Below are 14,846 nucleotides of genomic sequence, written 5' to 3'. Positions count from 1 at the left end.
GCAGTCCAAATTTCACTACCACTATATTTCAAATTTCACTACCTCTATATGGTTAGTGGTAGTGAAAAATTGTTTTTACTACCACTATGCACTTAGTAGGTAATGCATTTCCCATTTCACTACCACTACACGAATAGTGGTAATGAAATGCTCAGTGCATTGAAAATTTAGTGCAACATGCCCAACCCTGATTTAGAGGCCAATGATAAAAACGCTATTATTCTGGGGTTTGAGAAATCGCATGCCAAAGACACGTTTTTGCTTATAACTTCTTTCATAAGGAAACAATTTTAACTATTATGATCAGATTATCTTCGGAAAAGATGGCGAATACTATATTTTATACAACTTTTCATTACTCATCGATTGTTTTTTCGTAGAAATGAGCAGTGAAATGTGTTGCTTGTTTCTTACATATAACTAGTAATTTTTAGCAAAAAAAAAAACCGACTTCAACTCCCATATAAAAAAAATATATATATATATATCTCATGATCCGCTGATCGGATCTTAACCAGATTAGTATGGGACCACCTCTGAGACACTACCTTTCCGATGCAAAAAGAATTATCGAAATCGGTTGACGTGGTCCAAAGTTATGCGGTAACATACATAAAAAGAAAAAAAAATATTCCGACGAACTGATAACCTTCTCCTTTTTTGGAAGTCGGTTAAAAATAAATTGTGTTTATTCGTTATATGTAAGCAAATGCGACAAAAAAAATTCTAAAAAATCAACGGTCATTTTTGGCCTATTGAAACTTGCACATTGTTAGACTAAAATTGAATGGGCTATAAAACTGCGTACTCAAAAAAATTCTAACACTTCTAAAAGTGTGAAGTGAAAATTTGTTGCATCTTTTTGTAGTCTTTTAAAAAGTTTAAAACTTGGCTTTATATGGATTTTTTTAGAGAATGAACTGTATTTTAAATGAAAATTCCTAAAAATAAACAATTAAACATAAGTAGCAAACAATATCACTTTTATAGGGGGGTGCTATAGATATGGCCAATACTGTAACTGTAAGTTTCCTTCGGCTTGTAATTATACACTTCGAAAATCGTCTTTCCGAAATTTGATACTTTCCAAATCGATGGCCCTGCCCTGGGCCACTTCATCTCAACTGGTCGACAGCTACTCGTATACAAAAACAAAAAGAAAAAACCAGAGACAGTAAATAAGTTATTTTTAGATTTTGAAACAAATTCTGTTGTAGAATTGGGTTTCTACGTGACTTAAGAGCACTTGACTTTTGTAATTTTTGAGCGAGAAATTCCGAGTATATTGGGGATTTTTTGGTATTTTATGAGACTTTTCGTGATTCTTCGAGTTTTTTTTGCGGAGACTATTTCAGAACCTTTTGCGATTCTTCTTAATTTTATTTTCGGCATTTTTTCGGGACGATATTTTTTTGTCAAATTATACTTCTAATGCAACTATTTTTGTGTTTGTTTGTTTACTCACCAAAGTTGTGTCTGAGGTATGGCCTAGTAAACTGCTTACTATTTCCTACTTTACCGCCTTTCAGTTATCCTTCTTCTTTCACTTCCTGTCGTGCTGATTACGGCAAATAATAGAAATTATTATTGCCGTACTTCAACACTTCTGCTGTATTCGTTTTTCACGCCTTCGCTTTCGATCCGTCGACGGTTGCTGTCAAGACCTTCAAAGACCTTTCCACCTCAAAAAACGGTGACTGCTTTTTTGTTAGGCATTTTTAATGGATAAACTTTTTGGCTTATCTGCAAAAGGTAAAAAAATAAATAAAAAAATTAAGTGAAAAATGTGGGAAATTACAACTGAATAGCTGTTAAAATGTACATATATTCAATTAATAGTACTATTATAAAAGTGTAAGTTTGTGAGTGAGTGAGTGTGTGAAAATGTTTGTGAAATTTCGCGCACAGATTAAAATATAGGATATTTTTTGAAGAGAGTTGCCATCTTTTCAAAAGTTACAGTCAATTAATTAATAAGTTAAATAAAATATTATACATAACAGTGTGGGGTTAAAAGAAAACGGTTCAAAAATGGTTTTTAAGAGGGTTGCCACCTTTTTAAAAAGTTAAAATATATTTAATTAACAAGTTAAAGAGAATATTTTAATATGAGTATCAAACGCGTGAGGTATTTTCAAAAATATTTTAAAAGGGGTTGCCACCTGTTTAGAAACTCAAAATCAATTTAATTGGCAAATTAACATAAATATTTAAATATAAAGAGGTTTTAAGAAACCTATATTTATTTCGGAAATATTGTGACAAGCGTTGCCACCAACTTAGGAATTTAATTGACAAGTTTATTGAAATCCAACTATATAATACTATAAATGTGAACATTTGTGAGTGTGTGAATGCATTTTCAAGAGGATTGCCATCTATTTAAAAATTTAAATTAAATTTTAGTAAGTTAAATGAAGCTTTACAATATAGGTGGCAAACGAGTGAGGCTTAAGAAAACTTCTTTTTTTTTAAGGCAAATATAATTTTTTTATTAGTTAAATAAAGTACTATCATATGGAGGTCAATCGAAAGAGGTATGTATGAGAAAGTTTTGCTTCGAAAATATGTGTAAAGAGGGCTGCCACCTGTTTAAAATAATTTAAATTAAATCAATAAGTTATATGAAAAATTACAAAATGATGTCGGTTCAAAAAAAAAAATTAAAGGAAGGATTTATTTCGAAAATATTTATATGAGTTTGCCACCTTTTTAATTTCAAATTAAATGTAATCAGTTATTTTAATGAAACACTGCAATATTGATGTCAAACGAAACATGTTGAAAAAATCTTTGTTTCGAAAATATTTTGAAGAGGGTTGCCACCTATTTAAACGTAAGATTCCATTTACTGAAACATTACAATATGTATGTCAAACCAAAGATGTTTAAGAAAGCTTTATAATGAAAATACTTTTGAAGAAAGTGCCATCTGCTTAATAAATCAAATTCAAAGTAAATGAGATATAACAACGAAATATGGATATGAAGCAAAAAGTGTTGGTACATGGTATTATTCAGACACATTTTTTACAAGAATTGGCAACTTTCGAAGCTTTGAGAGAGCCATAACTAAATAAATCTTATTTCAGACAGGAATTTTTTATTTGACGAAAGCTAGCCCGCAATAAAACATTTCATTTTTTAATTCATTTCATTTTATAATCTCTCATTTCGATTCCGCCGTTGTTGAAGTTTGTCATGCAATTGTGCAAAATAACTGCTCAATCAAAAAAAAAAAAAAAAAAATCCGTTGCCACGACAAATATTTATTGTAAGTAATGTCAGCAATAAAGCTAAAATGGAAAATAATAACAAATACAAGTAAAACTCACAGCACACGCTAATACTGAATGTGGCTGCATCATCTTTGGAGCTGGCAGATATAGCGACAATAAAGCGAGGTCATTGAATTGAGGTCGATTTATTTTATTTCATATAAAATATTAGAAAGGAATGAGAGCTGAAAAGAGCCGCAAGGCGCAGAGCAAAATGAAAGGAAGCAAAGCAATCGATTTGAAAACAAAAAATGCTTTGAGCAATTGTATTTCAGTATTTTATTGCATTGCACTTTAGTCCTCTTTTCTGATTGACGTTGGCGATTGTGATAAAAGCCAGGAAGGAAGGCATGCATTTTGAGGTCAACAACAAAAGCGCGCAGAATAAAAAACTGAGTTTAATTTCGATGAACGGCAAATTTGCTGAGTTGCAGAGGTGGCTAACACGTTGATTATACGACAAACCGCTAACTGCATTTACTCGTAAGCGTTTGCAATGTATGTTGTATTGTTGCTGGCCGATGTTAGTGTGGGTATCCACCTAACCGCAATTGCTAATGAGCAATCAAAGTGGCAAGTTGCTTCACCACCGACTTGTGAATGCAACAACTTTGCGTTATGTGCATAACTAATTTGCAACATTACATTTGCAAAAGCAATTAGACTCGCAAGCAAGCAAAAAGCACACACAATGTACAACAAAGCAAATTGTTGCAAATGCTTGGCGCAATGCTTAATTTGGTCACTGTCATATGACGCAAAAGCGGGCAGTAAAAATGGGGAGAAGCAAGAAGCGCAGATGCTCTCTACTAAATGTAAAACTTCGGTTTTTTTTTCTTGGTTTATTGTGGTCATAAAACAACAATAATACGATGCCGAAATTGTTCAATGACTAAGACCTGAGACTGCAGCAGCAATGGTAGCCATGTAGAAGTGATGCCTCTCTAACAGGGCACATCGTCTTAGTAGCAGTCGGAAGAAGCAGCAGCAACAGCAACAGCAACAGCGCACAAGTGTTACAGAAACTAATAAAACAAGTTTTATGTCGTTTTGTTTACTGTTTTTCATATACTCGAGCCTGTTAGTCATTTTTATTGATTTTTTTTTTCATTTTTGCTTAATGCATTTACAAATGAAAGTTGCTCGACAAGTGATGCCGATACTGACTAAGTAACTAATGGTGGCAGCAAACTATCAACGCGTGGGGATTGGTCATACCAAAGCAGTGATGCCAGTCAGCATTTTTTTTTTTTTTTTTTTTTTTTTGATAACGAAAAGTTCAAATTTCTCAGCGTGAAGTTTCAAATTTTAAGCGCTACCTTGAATTAACACCCTGGTTCTTTAAGAAATATTTCTGCAATTCACTTTTCGAAATTACAAAAAAAAAACTTCAACATGCAAGGTGCGACTGCTCATGCAACTAATTTCTGAAATTTCTTAATTTGAGAGCCTTTTTGAAATATATTATATTGCCACGTCTGACAAGCTCTTAATAGTGGTTGGTAACTATACGAAGATCTTGAGGGCGATATCGGCAATGAACCAGTAGCTACACGTTAACCTCCAAGATCACGTTCCTGACAGCTCTGGATTATTATTCGCCCCAAAACAATTTACATCATTGAGTTCAGGAAACTATGTACTGATTTAAAAAAAAAAAAATCTCATTCTTTTTTTCTGCCACTTCCTAATTAGCTTTTCTGTTTCCAACTATAATTACCATTTCAACTTTTGCCCGAGATTAATTTTTCTTTACGACACTCCACTTAAACGATGAATTGAACTACATAAAGTACTTGTCTTGCATCAAAAGGGATTGTCAAGCGCTGACTTCAGTTGCATAGTAACCGGATTGAACTAAATTACAATAAATAAAAGTAGCGGAGTTAATGGTGCAGTTGTAATACAATCGGCTAGTCACACATAATAGACTTAGCAGTGAACCATAGAGGCGGCAACAACAAAAACATTACACTTGTAACGCTCTTATGAGCAACAAATGAGCGAACAAAAAAAACAACAACAACAAATAAATGTATTGCAAGCGAATGATGCAACAACTAAATCGGTTTAAATTAGGTGTATGTATATAAAGCATTATGTATATACATATACATATGGCTGAGTGCGAGTGACAGGAGTGGCGCACAAATGAGGATGCATTAAATTGCGATACAAGTTTTATGTTTATATATACATACATATATATATATATACATACATACGTATGTGGCAAGAAAACATTGAATTAAGTACAAACGCGTGTAAGCAATAAAAATTGCATAAATAAATAAATAAATATATGCGCTGCATTAGCATAAAAAACGTGTTTTCAAACGCTTTTCGAAATCAGTAGATAAAAATTGTTTGCATTAATAAACATAAACAAAAGTAAATTGCATTTAAATTGAAAAAAAAAATAAATGTGAAGGATAGATAAACAAAAACAAAAACAACAAAAAAACAGAAAAAAACGTGAACGTGATCAAAGGCGCGCAGTGCGCATGTGCAACGCCGCCACTTTGCGTGTTGCCCAATCGGCAGTAAAAGTTGGCCGCTGTGGGTGCTTTTGCAGCAGAGAAAAGTGTTGGAAAACTAGTTTGAAAGCATGTAAATAAAGTTGGAAATAAACTTAAGAGGCACTGAAAAGAAACAGTGGCCTATGCAGAGATGGTTGAAGTACTGCATCAAGCCTAAATTATGGAAAATTAAGTAAAAAGTGAATCGAAAGATGCGTAAAATTTAAAATATAAATTAACTATGTAATCGAAAAATATAATTTACTATATGCAAAAGTAAAGTAAAGTAAAATAAGTAAAGTTAATCAAGCTAAGTAAAGTTATGTTAAGTATGCTTAAGTTAAGTAAGATAAGGTTGGGCTAATTACAGTAAATTGACATGAAATAAAATAAAATGCAATGAAAAATAAAAAACAAAATAAGGTAAGATAAGATAAGTAAAATGGAAATAAAATATTAAAAATAAAATAAAACTAAAAAAACAATTAAGTAGAATAAGAACCATTAAATAAAAAGAATACAAATTTAGATAAAATTCAAACATAAATATAAAAACATGAATCTAAAAAACATTAGGAATCTTTTTTACAAATGCCGGCGGAAACGAACTTTGTAAGTATACCAAGCGTACTTTTATGTCCTACAAAGCTTTTCTCTCATTTCTGAAAATTACCTCTCATATTAAATTTTCGGTGAGTTATCTCAATATCTGCCTCAGTTATTTATTTAACTACTGCAATTGTAGTTCAGTTATATGGTGGAATATGTTTACCGAATTTGGTTGCGTTTGATAAAACGGTTACTTAAAATATATTTGTATATACAGTGATTTAAACAAATGGCCACGTGTGCATTTTTTTATGATACAATTTTTTTGGTTATGTTTCTGAAAAAAAATACCGTCCTAGCTTTAACCTAAACCATATTAATCACAGTTTCAAACTTTATACAAAATTTAGTAACAATTCAAAAAAAGTTCAACAAAATTTCAACTTTTTAATCTGAATCTTTAGAACATTGTCGGGTATGTAGTTTTTAAATCTAATAAAGTGCAAGTTTCAAGCGGCTAAAAAATCGCATTGAGTTTACGGGAATTTTTGTGTGCTTTTTTTGAAGACTGCCTCTGCCGTTTTTTTTTATATAAGAAGTGCAAATTATATTTATATAAACTGGCGTTGGTTTTTTTAAATTTTATTGCGAACGGTCCCCTGCATTTTATTTCATAAAAAATTCATGTTTGTATGGAAAAAAGTGCAAAAATCCGTGACCAAAAAAAAAATTCTCAAAAATCAACGGGTTTTTTAGCCATTTGAAACTTGCACTTTATTAGACAAAAATTTTATGGGCTATAAAAATGCCAAAAATAGAAGACCGGATCTCACCACGAAAATGAGTATAGTATATACTCTGTTTACAATTATCATGGCTGCAGGTGCAATTTGCCAAGAACGACAAAATAAGACGAAACCTATTAGCAAAACCCAGTAGCGGTACTTCTTACTGGGCACAGGCAGGTTGGCATCTCCGACAGAAGGCTGTTAGAACGAAAATGCACAGGAAATACATAATAGAGCGCTTTCTTTGCAGATGAGGAGCAGAGGAGTACCAGACAGAGATGTATGGGTCAATCGGTTTACCTCTTTATAACTGGTATGCATTATTCTATATCTATCTCGATTATATAAGGCTAGTTTGATACAAAAACTAACACAACAAGGACTTATATGAAAAATATATGCATTAGGGAGGGACGCTTGGTATGGGAAAAAGTCCGAAAATTGTTTTTTTTTCCATATCAACATTTTATTTTGGTGTGGTATGTCATTTGAATTAAAAAAAAAAACAATGCTATATATGTTTTCTGGTATGTGTAACTCATTTCTGGACTTATCGTTTTCTTTAAATATCCGTCAATAGGCGAAGCAGTGAACAATTTTCACATATTCTTACCTCGTAACAGAAAAACTTATATTTTAGTAAATTTGCTTAGAATTTCACATAGCATACCCTTTAGGCCGTAACCGCATAGTATTAAAAAAAAACTAAAATAAAATAAATAAAAAATTACCCACCCTAATGAACATAAAAATAATAAAAACTTGTCTATGAGGAAAAAACGTTGCAAAGTCAAACGCAAACAACAACAATAACCACACAAAGACAGCAGCAAAAGCAAAGTGGATTAGGTCGCACGTAACTCGAACGCGCCGTATAGAGCCAGTTACGTACAAAACTTCATACAAAAATACATACATATGTATATGTACACAACTGTAAGTTTTTCCATATACGTATGTTATCATGTCTATTTTTTGTTAGATATGTACATATATGCAAGCATGTGCACTCAACTGTCTGTCTTTGCCGTTCGCAATTGATTGCACCTCGCGTCCGAGGTGCGGCTTGTCGGCCGCTTGGCTGCCTTGTGCCGCTTTATATTTCCAATTTGCGGCGTGCAAATCAAGCAGCAGTGCGCACAACTCCCCAGCAAACATGTAAATGTGTATGTACATATGATACCAAGCAATACGAACATAGCAACAATGCCTAAAGCTGACAACATTCAATGGAGAGTATGCACATTAGGGTGGTAAAAAAAAAATCGGAATTTTACTGCTACCACCCCTAGGATTGTTCTAAACGGAAAGAAAGATTCGCCTGTTTTTTTATTTTGAAATCAAAAAAATATTTAGAATTGGCTCAAAGCGCTCAAAGTTTTTGTTGTATTTTATATGAAAAAAAATAATATTCCTAGAAATGCTATAGAATTCTTGAAAATCAAGCATTTTTTAATATTAACTATTTTTTATAGGTCCCCAAAAACCCCGAAAAATGCAATGGGGGCCCATAAAAAATCATTAGCATTAACAATTTCCCATACATATAAAATACATAGAAAACTGTGAGCAGCCTCTAAATGGGCAATGGGGCCCATAAAATTATTAGAAGTCTCCTGAAGAGAAACAGAGTTTTCCGATCCAAAAATATTGGTTTTCAAGATTTCTATACCATTTCTAATATTTTCAAATATTTTTTGATTTCCAAATAAAAAACAGGCGTAAATTTTTTCGATATAGAACAATCCTAAGGGGCGCTGGCATTAAAACTCCGACTTTACTTCTTGTTTTTTTGGACCAACCTAATGTACTTACATACACACAGGCGCATGTACAATGCATGCTTGCCTTTTGTAGTTGCAGCAATGGCAACCGATAACTATGAATGTTTATAAGTATGCATGTAGCACAATTCAAAGCGTGGCGTTTATGCAAAGCATATGCTTTTATTTTTATTTTTATTTTTATTTTTATGAGTTTCTGTTTCTTTATTTTTGTTGCCAATAAAATTTGGCAATACAACAGCATGAATGCCCGCCCCAGCTTGTTAAACTTATTGGCGTTGCCAGCTTTTGTGATTACATTTTTTCAATTTTATTTTCATTTTTTATTTTGTTTTCTGCGCTTTAGAATCCAATTGACAGCAGTAGCATAGGTAGATATTAACTGGCACAAACGCCTGAAATCAAACACACACATATACATACATACACTTGCATACTGAGCAGCTATTGGCAGCCGCTATACACGCCGAACGCTTGAATTGCTTTTGCAAGCGCTGAGACTTTTGGCGCGATTGCTCAAGTAGCAACAACAACAGCAGTTGTCCGCCCGTCTGTCTATCTATCTATTTAATCGTTGCTGCAACATGCCGACACGGTTAGGTGTGCTGTGTTTGTTAGCACAGTTTTTGTAGTTTTGTATGCCACAAAGTGGGTCATGGTTAGTATGTTGCATGTTGCCGACTGCCGACTGCCGACTGCCGTTTTTGTCATTGACTTTTTTTTTTGATGTTCAACATTTGTTTTTTTTTTGTTTTGCCCAATAATAACAGCTGGTAGGCTAAAATCAGACGCATGATTTTTTTTTATCTATACAATATAATGTATTTATACTGATTATTACTTAATTCTATGTATAAAAATGTTCTAGGCCAGCTGAGACACGGCCGCCATGGCGTATACGTAACGACAGATTTTTTTCAGGTTTTTAACAATGTGTTTCGCTGAGTGTTTAGAGCCGGTCCATTTCCGAGATCGAAATAGCTAAAAAAAAAACATTTTTTTATACATACATATGTATGTTTTTTAATAAGTCCATTTAATGCTGTTTGAAAGTCTCATTGAAAAAAAAATAAAATCACCTTGACATTAAAAGCGATTTTCGAATGTAAATTTTGTTTTTTTATTTTTTTTCCTTTTTTGACCTGAAAACAGCATTTAAAGAACTTAAAATATATTTTTGAAATTTTTTAAAAATGTCATTTCATATTGATTTCAGGTAAAACAAAAAAATTTAAAGCCTGAACGAGACTAGTCAATTTCTATAGATTTTTTGTCGCAAATCCAAATCTGAAGTCAGAAATCCAAATTTGCTCTGCATTTTTCTATATTGGCTGGTTTTTTGAGGGTTGAACGAAAAAATGTTGCCATCTTTTGAATACCATTCACAACACCCTAGTATGTTCAATGCTGCAAAAATGTCCTTATATACTTAAGCATGCATGTATGTATGTATTTATAGGCAACTAAATGTGTCAAGATTGTAAATTTGACGTCAATGTCAGCTGATCACTTTCGATTTATTGCACAAGCATTTCAACGAGCATACATACATATATATGTATGTAGGTAGGTATGTGTGTACATAAATATGTATTTATGTATAGATATGTACTAATTTATGTAGCTACATACAATGGTGGAATTATTACATTTTCTTTTGAGTTGACAGGAAAAACTTTTATTGTTTCCACAATAATGTAATTGCGAAAAACCAATTATCGACTTTAATTACTCGTACTGTATGTAAGTAGGTATGAACATGAGCTGGCATAATTATTTTCATAGTAATACTTATGTATGTACATAGTATCTGTATAAATGTACATTAGGCTGGGTTGCGAAAAAAGCTTTTTAATTTAAAGCAGAAAATTACGGAAAATTCAAAAAAGAAATTCATAAAAATTTCAATTTGTAAATAAAATTTTTTATAAAAAAATCCGAGTATGCAGTTTTATAGCCGTCCATTTAATTTAAATTGATAAAAAAATTGCGTTGATTTTTGTTAATATTTTTTGCAGGCGTTGTTGAGCATTTTCGTTATATGTACATATGAAATTGCTCAAGGGATTCAAAATCGGTTGGATTTAGTGCATATTTATGCACCATACATACATATGTATGGTCCGCAATGTGAAGTAGTGAGAAACTTGTTACTTTGATTTTGGGACTGATCCGGTCTAATACGAGCATATATTTAAATATGTTTGTATGCTTGTGCATAAATATATTAGTATTTGTTGCGGATTTTGTTACACTTTTCATGCGATCGTATACAGTTGCGAGAAATAAAAACGCGATTAGTTTCTATATATTTATTGCATACAATTTTCGCACAAACATTCTCTATGCCAAACCTAGGCACCTAGAAATTTAGCAATATTCATCAAACTTCGACTTCGTTGTTATGAGCGCATAAAAAAATGTAATTTAGCTGCATTTTTATTGCTCATCACTGTGAGTGCAGCATATATGAATATGTATGGATATTATAAGCAACAGCTGATTCAATTTCAAATCGCTCTATTCAGAAGCGTTATGCATAGTGTCGATGGGCTGGTAAACAACCACTCAGCTACAATTACAATTGGAAATGAATAAAATGCATACAATCTGAGAGTTTGGATACATTTCTGAGTGCACATAGCTAGCTAAAAACACACTTACACACATACTTAAATACAAATATATAGTAGCTCTGTGTGCGTTTAAGATGCGAGATCCGCATTCAGATATCAAATTTTCATACTTTCAGCAATTGTAGCCGAAGTGGCGTTTGTAGGAAACCTTAAACCCATAGCCGCTTTTTTTGCTACTTCTGTTCGCATCGCTTGCAAAGGTGTAATGAAAATAAAAGCATACATTTACTATTTGCATAGTTTTGTGCATTCCACGTTATTTTACTTAGTTTTCATTTCAAACAGTAGTCCTACAAACACATTCATCTAGCTACATACATATAAATGTTTTGCACATAGCGTGCGGTAACTTTATCTGCTAAGTGCTATCAAATTTTTTCATTCGTGGCATACCACAGCTATGAGTTATCTGTACAAACATGAAATGACAATGATGCTGTTGTGTGGAAAAATGTACGACTTATATATGTATGTATATGAGTTAGTATCTGTATACGGATATAGATAGCATGTCTGTTTTTTGTGGTTGGCGGAAATTTTTCTTTATCTAAAAAGTGTATTGCATAATGAAATTGCATCGCGAACAAAAAATGTTTTATAAACTATTCATGCACTCATTGAAATACCTAAATGCTTACACATACATATGTAGTAAGGGATTGTAGAAAAAATGTGTCATTTTCATATTTGCGCTATGTGGGAATGAGTGTATTGTGTCTGGCGACCTTCGGCATTTTTATGTAATGCTTTTTCTTTACTTTTTTCAAGTTATCGGAAGTACATTTTTTTAATAATGGTCACGAATTTAAATTACCGCGTAAGTAGATATTTCAAATTTCTGGTTACTAGGAGTGCCAGTTACTATTGAAATTCGGCCGGCTTTCTAGTGTTTTTGGGGGAAAAATTTTTTTGCAATAGAGATTTATGGCTGAAAATTTCTCTATAAACTATTTTTTTTTTTTTTTTTAATGCTTCGATAAGCAAACAAATTACCCAAACCTGAAGCATTTTAAAACCAACTTTGAAACCAAAAAAAGTCTGCTGGAAGCTGCAGAAACAAAAGAAACACAAAATTTGAAACTTAAAAACTATTCTTCTTTAAAAAAAAAAAAACAAAAAAACTGAGTTCGCCTGGGCCCCACTACAAAAGTAAAGCTTCTCTCAATTCATTTCTAAATCACTTCATATTGCAGACATTTTTCTTAAGCTTATTAACATAATCCTTAATATTAGTCTTCGTCCTCGACTCCATCTTTACTTTCGTAAACCTATTCGTCTTAGTTTTCTTATACGCCTTTGAATAATTACTCGTATAAATCTACGCATTCGTCTTCTTTTGGTCTTCGTATTTCTTTCTAGATTCGTTGTTGTCTTTGCCTTCATATTGGCCTTCGTCTTCGTATTCGATAACGAGAACTCGGAAAATTTTAAATTATTGTATAAATTTCGATAACTCGATCAATTTCGATACCTACCAACAACTTTTGATAAAGCAATAAATATCGATAACTCGATTAGTTGAAAGAACTCTGTACGTTCCGAAAACTCGATAAATTTCGATAACTATAAATTTGGATGACTCGATAAATATTTATTATTAAATAAATATCGATAACTTGACAAATTTCGATAATCAGACATATTTTTATAACTCGATAACTATAGGCAATTTCGACAACTAAGTTGCTGTGCCTCGATAAATTTCGATAACGCAATAAACATTTATCAAATGGGAATAACTCGATACATTCCGATAACTCAGAAAACATGGATAACTTAAAAAATTTCGATAACTATAACCTTCGATGGCTCGATGAATTTTGATGACTTGATAACTTCTGATAACTTTAATTTCAATAAATATTTTACCCTTTCAGTTACCCCGATTTTTATTTATATATGTATTTGTATGTATTTCTCATTGTCTTCATTTTCGTCTTTATCTTCAATTCGGCCTTCACTTTTTTATCTTGTTAACTTTTTATCATTATAGGCATTTTCAATACCTATTCGTTCTTGTGAGCAAAAAAACTATAATTTTTATAAATTCTGCAGAAATTTCGCTTTCAGTTGGTACCCACATTTTTATGCCACATTATATTGAATTTTATTTAATATTTTTTTGAATTGTTATTTGAATGAAAAAAAATCCTGGTCATATCGCTTAGTTAGGAGAGTGGCGCCCAGCGTGTTCATTTCAATATTGGAACATATCAAACTCATGCAGCGCTGAGAATATTTTTTTTTTTCGTTTCCGTTCTACGGAATTTGTTGGGAGAAGATTTGTTTCGGTTTCGTTCTTTGTCGGAAGGTAACTGAGACTTTTGTTTCCAATTTTTTCCTCAACAGAACGTTCCTGGGACTTTTGTTCCCATTTTGTTGTCTTAGAAATGTTCGTAAAAGTATAGTTCGGGTTTTTTTCTCTTTGGAAAAGTTCCGCAAGGATTTTTTCTTAACTAACTACCGTTGAGAACGTCCTCAAGAGGTTTGCTCTCACTTTCGTTCTTGTAAAAATACTCCCGAAGTTTTGTGCTCATTTCGGTTTCGGCTTTCAAGCGTTCTTGGAAACAAAACTAATAGCACGACATTTAGTTTTAATCATAACTTTTGTTCTCTGTGCCTGCGAAAAAATGAAAAATTCGAAACAAAAATATTTTCCTTACCAGTTTTGCCTAAACTTCGACATGCTTTCCATTTTAAGGGAATACCAACATGCATAACTACTTACATACATTTTCGACTGTAATTTAAATTAATAAACGATTAAAATAAATTACAAAACTGATGTTGTAATGAAGCAAACAATGTAGGTGATTTAAGCAATAATTGTAAGCGATGCCATTTTTGTTGCACAAATTATTAAATGTAGTACAAAGCGCAAAATCGGCGAAATAACAATAAAAAAAATAGCAACAACAAACTTGGCTGCATTGCCTGTATTGTTTTAGTGTTTACACGCTTTCATAAACGACTAGAAAATGCTGATGATTTTTGCATTTGATTAGCATAAATTAGCGATTTCAATGTAACAATCGAAGTAGAATAAGAGAAAAAAGAGGAAGGGCGCAATGGAGCGGCTGAAGAGCGCGAGCTGTGCTAAAATAAAGTAAGGGGGGGTACGTTGATGATAATTGTGTAGCAAAGAATTTAATTACTGGAAAGTTACAAGAGTGCGAAGTCAGCAAAAACAAATACATAGAATAAATAAATAGTTAAATAAAATGAAAAGCAGAATAAAAAATAAGAAAATAAAATTAAATTAATAGTTATTCAGCTGAGTTGAAATGAATGC

At 32.3% G+C, this 14,846-nt stretch overlaps 1 protein-coding gene across 1 annotated transcript in view; it reads right to left on the bottom strand.

Annotated features, from left to right (window-relative positions):
• LOC118743152 (serine-rich adhesin for platelets) overlaps positions 1 to 14,846 on the bottom strand; it is a 65,601-nt gene that overhangs the window by 20,152 nt on the left and 30,603 nt on the right. Inside the window, exon 3 of the mRNA XM_036475683.1 lies at positions 1,466 to 1,743. The gene's annotated coding sequence lies outside the window, so the exon portion shown is untranslated. The remainder of the gene's footprint in view (positions 1 to 1,465; positions 1,744 to 14,846) is intronic.

The sequence above is a fragment of the Rhagoletis pomonella genome, unplaced genomic scaffold, assembly GCF_013731165.1.
Source record: "Rhagoletis pomonella isolate Grant_MI unplaced genomic scaffold, Rhpom_1.0 Rhpom_scaffold_00007, whole genome shotgun sequence".
Taxonomy (NCBI): Eukaryota; Metazoa; Arthropoda; class Insecta; order Diptera; family Tephritidae; genus Rhagoletis; species Rhagoletis pomonella.
This window is presented reverse-complemented; position numbering and strand designations above follow the sequence as displayed.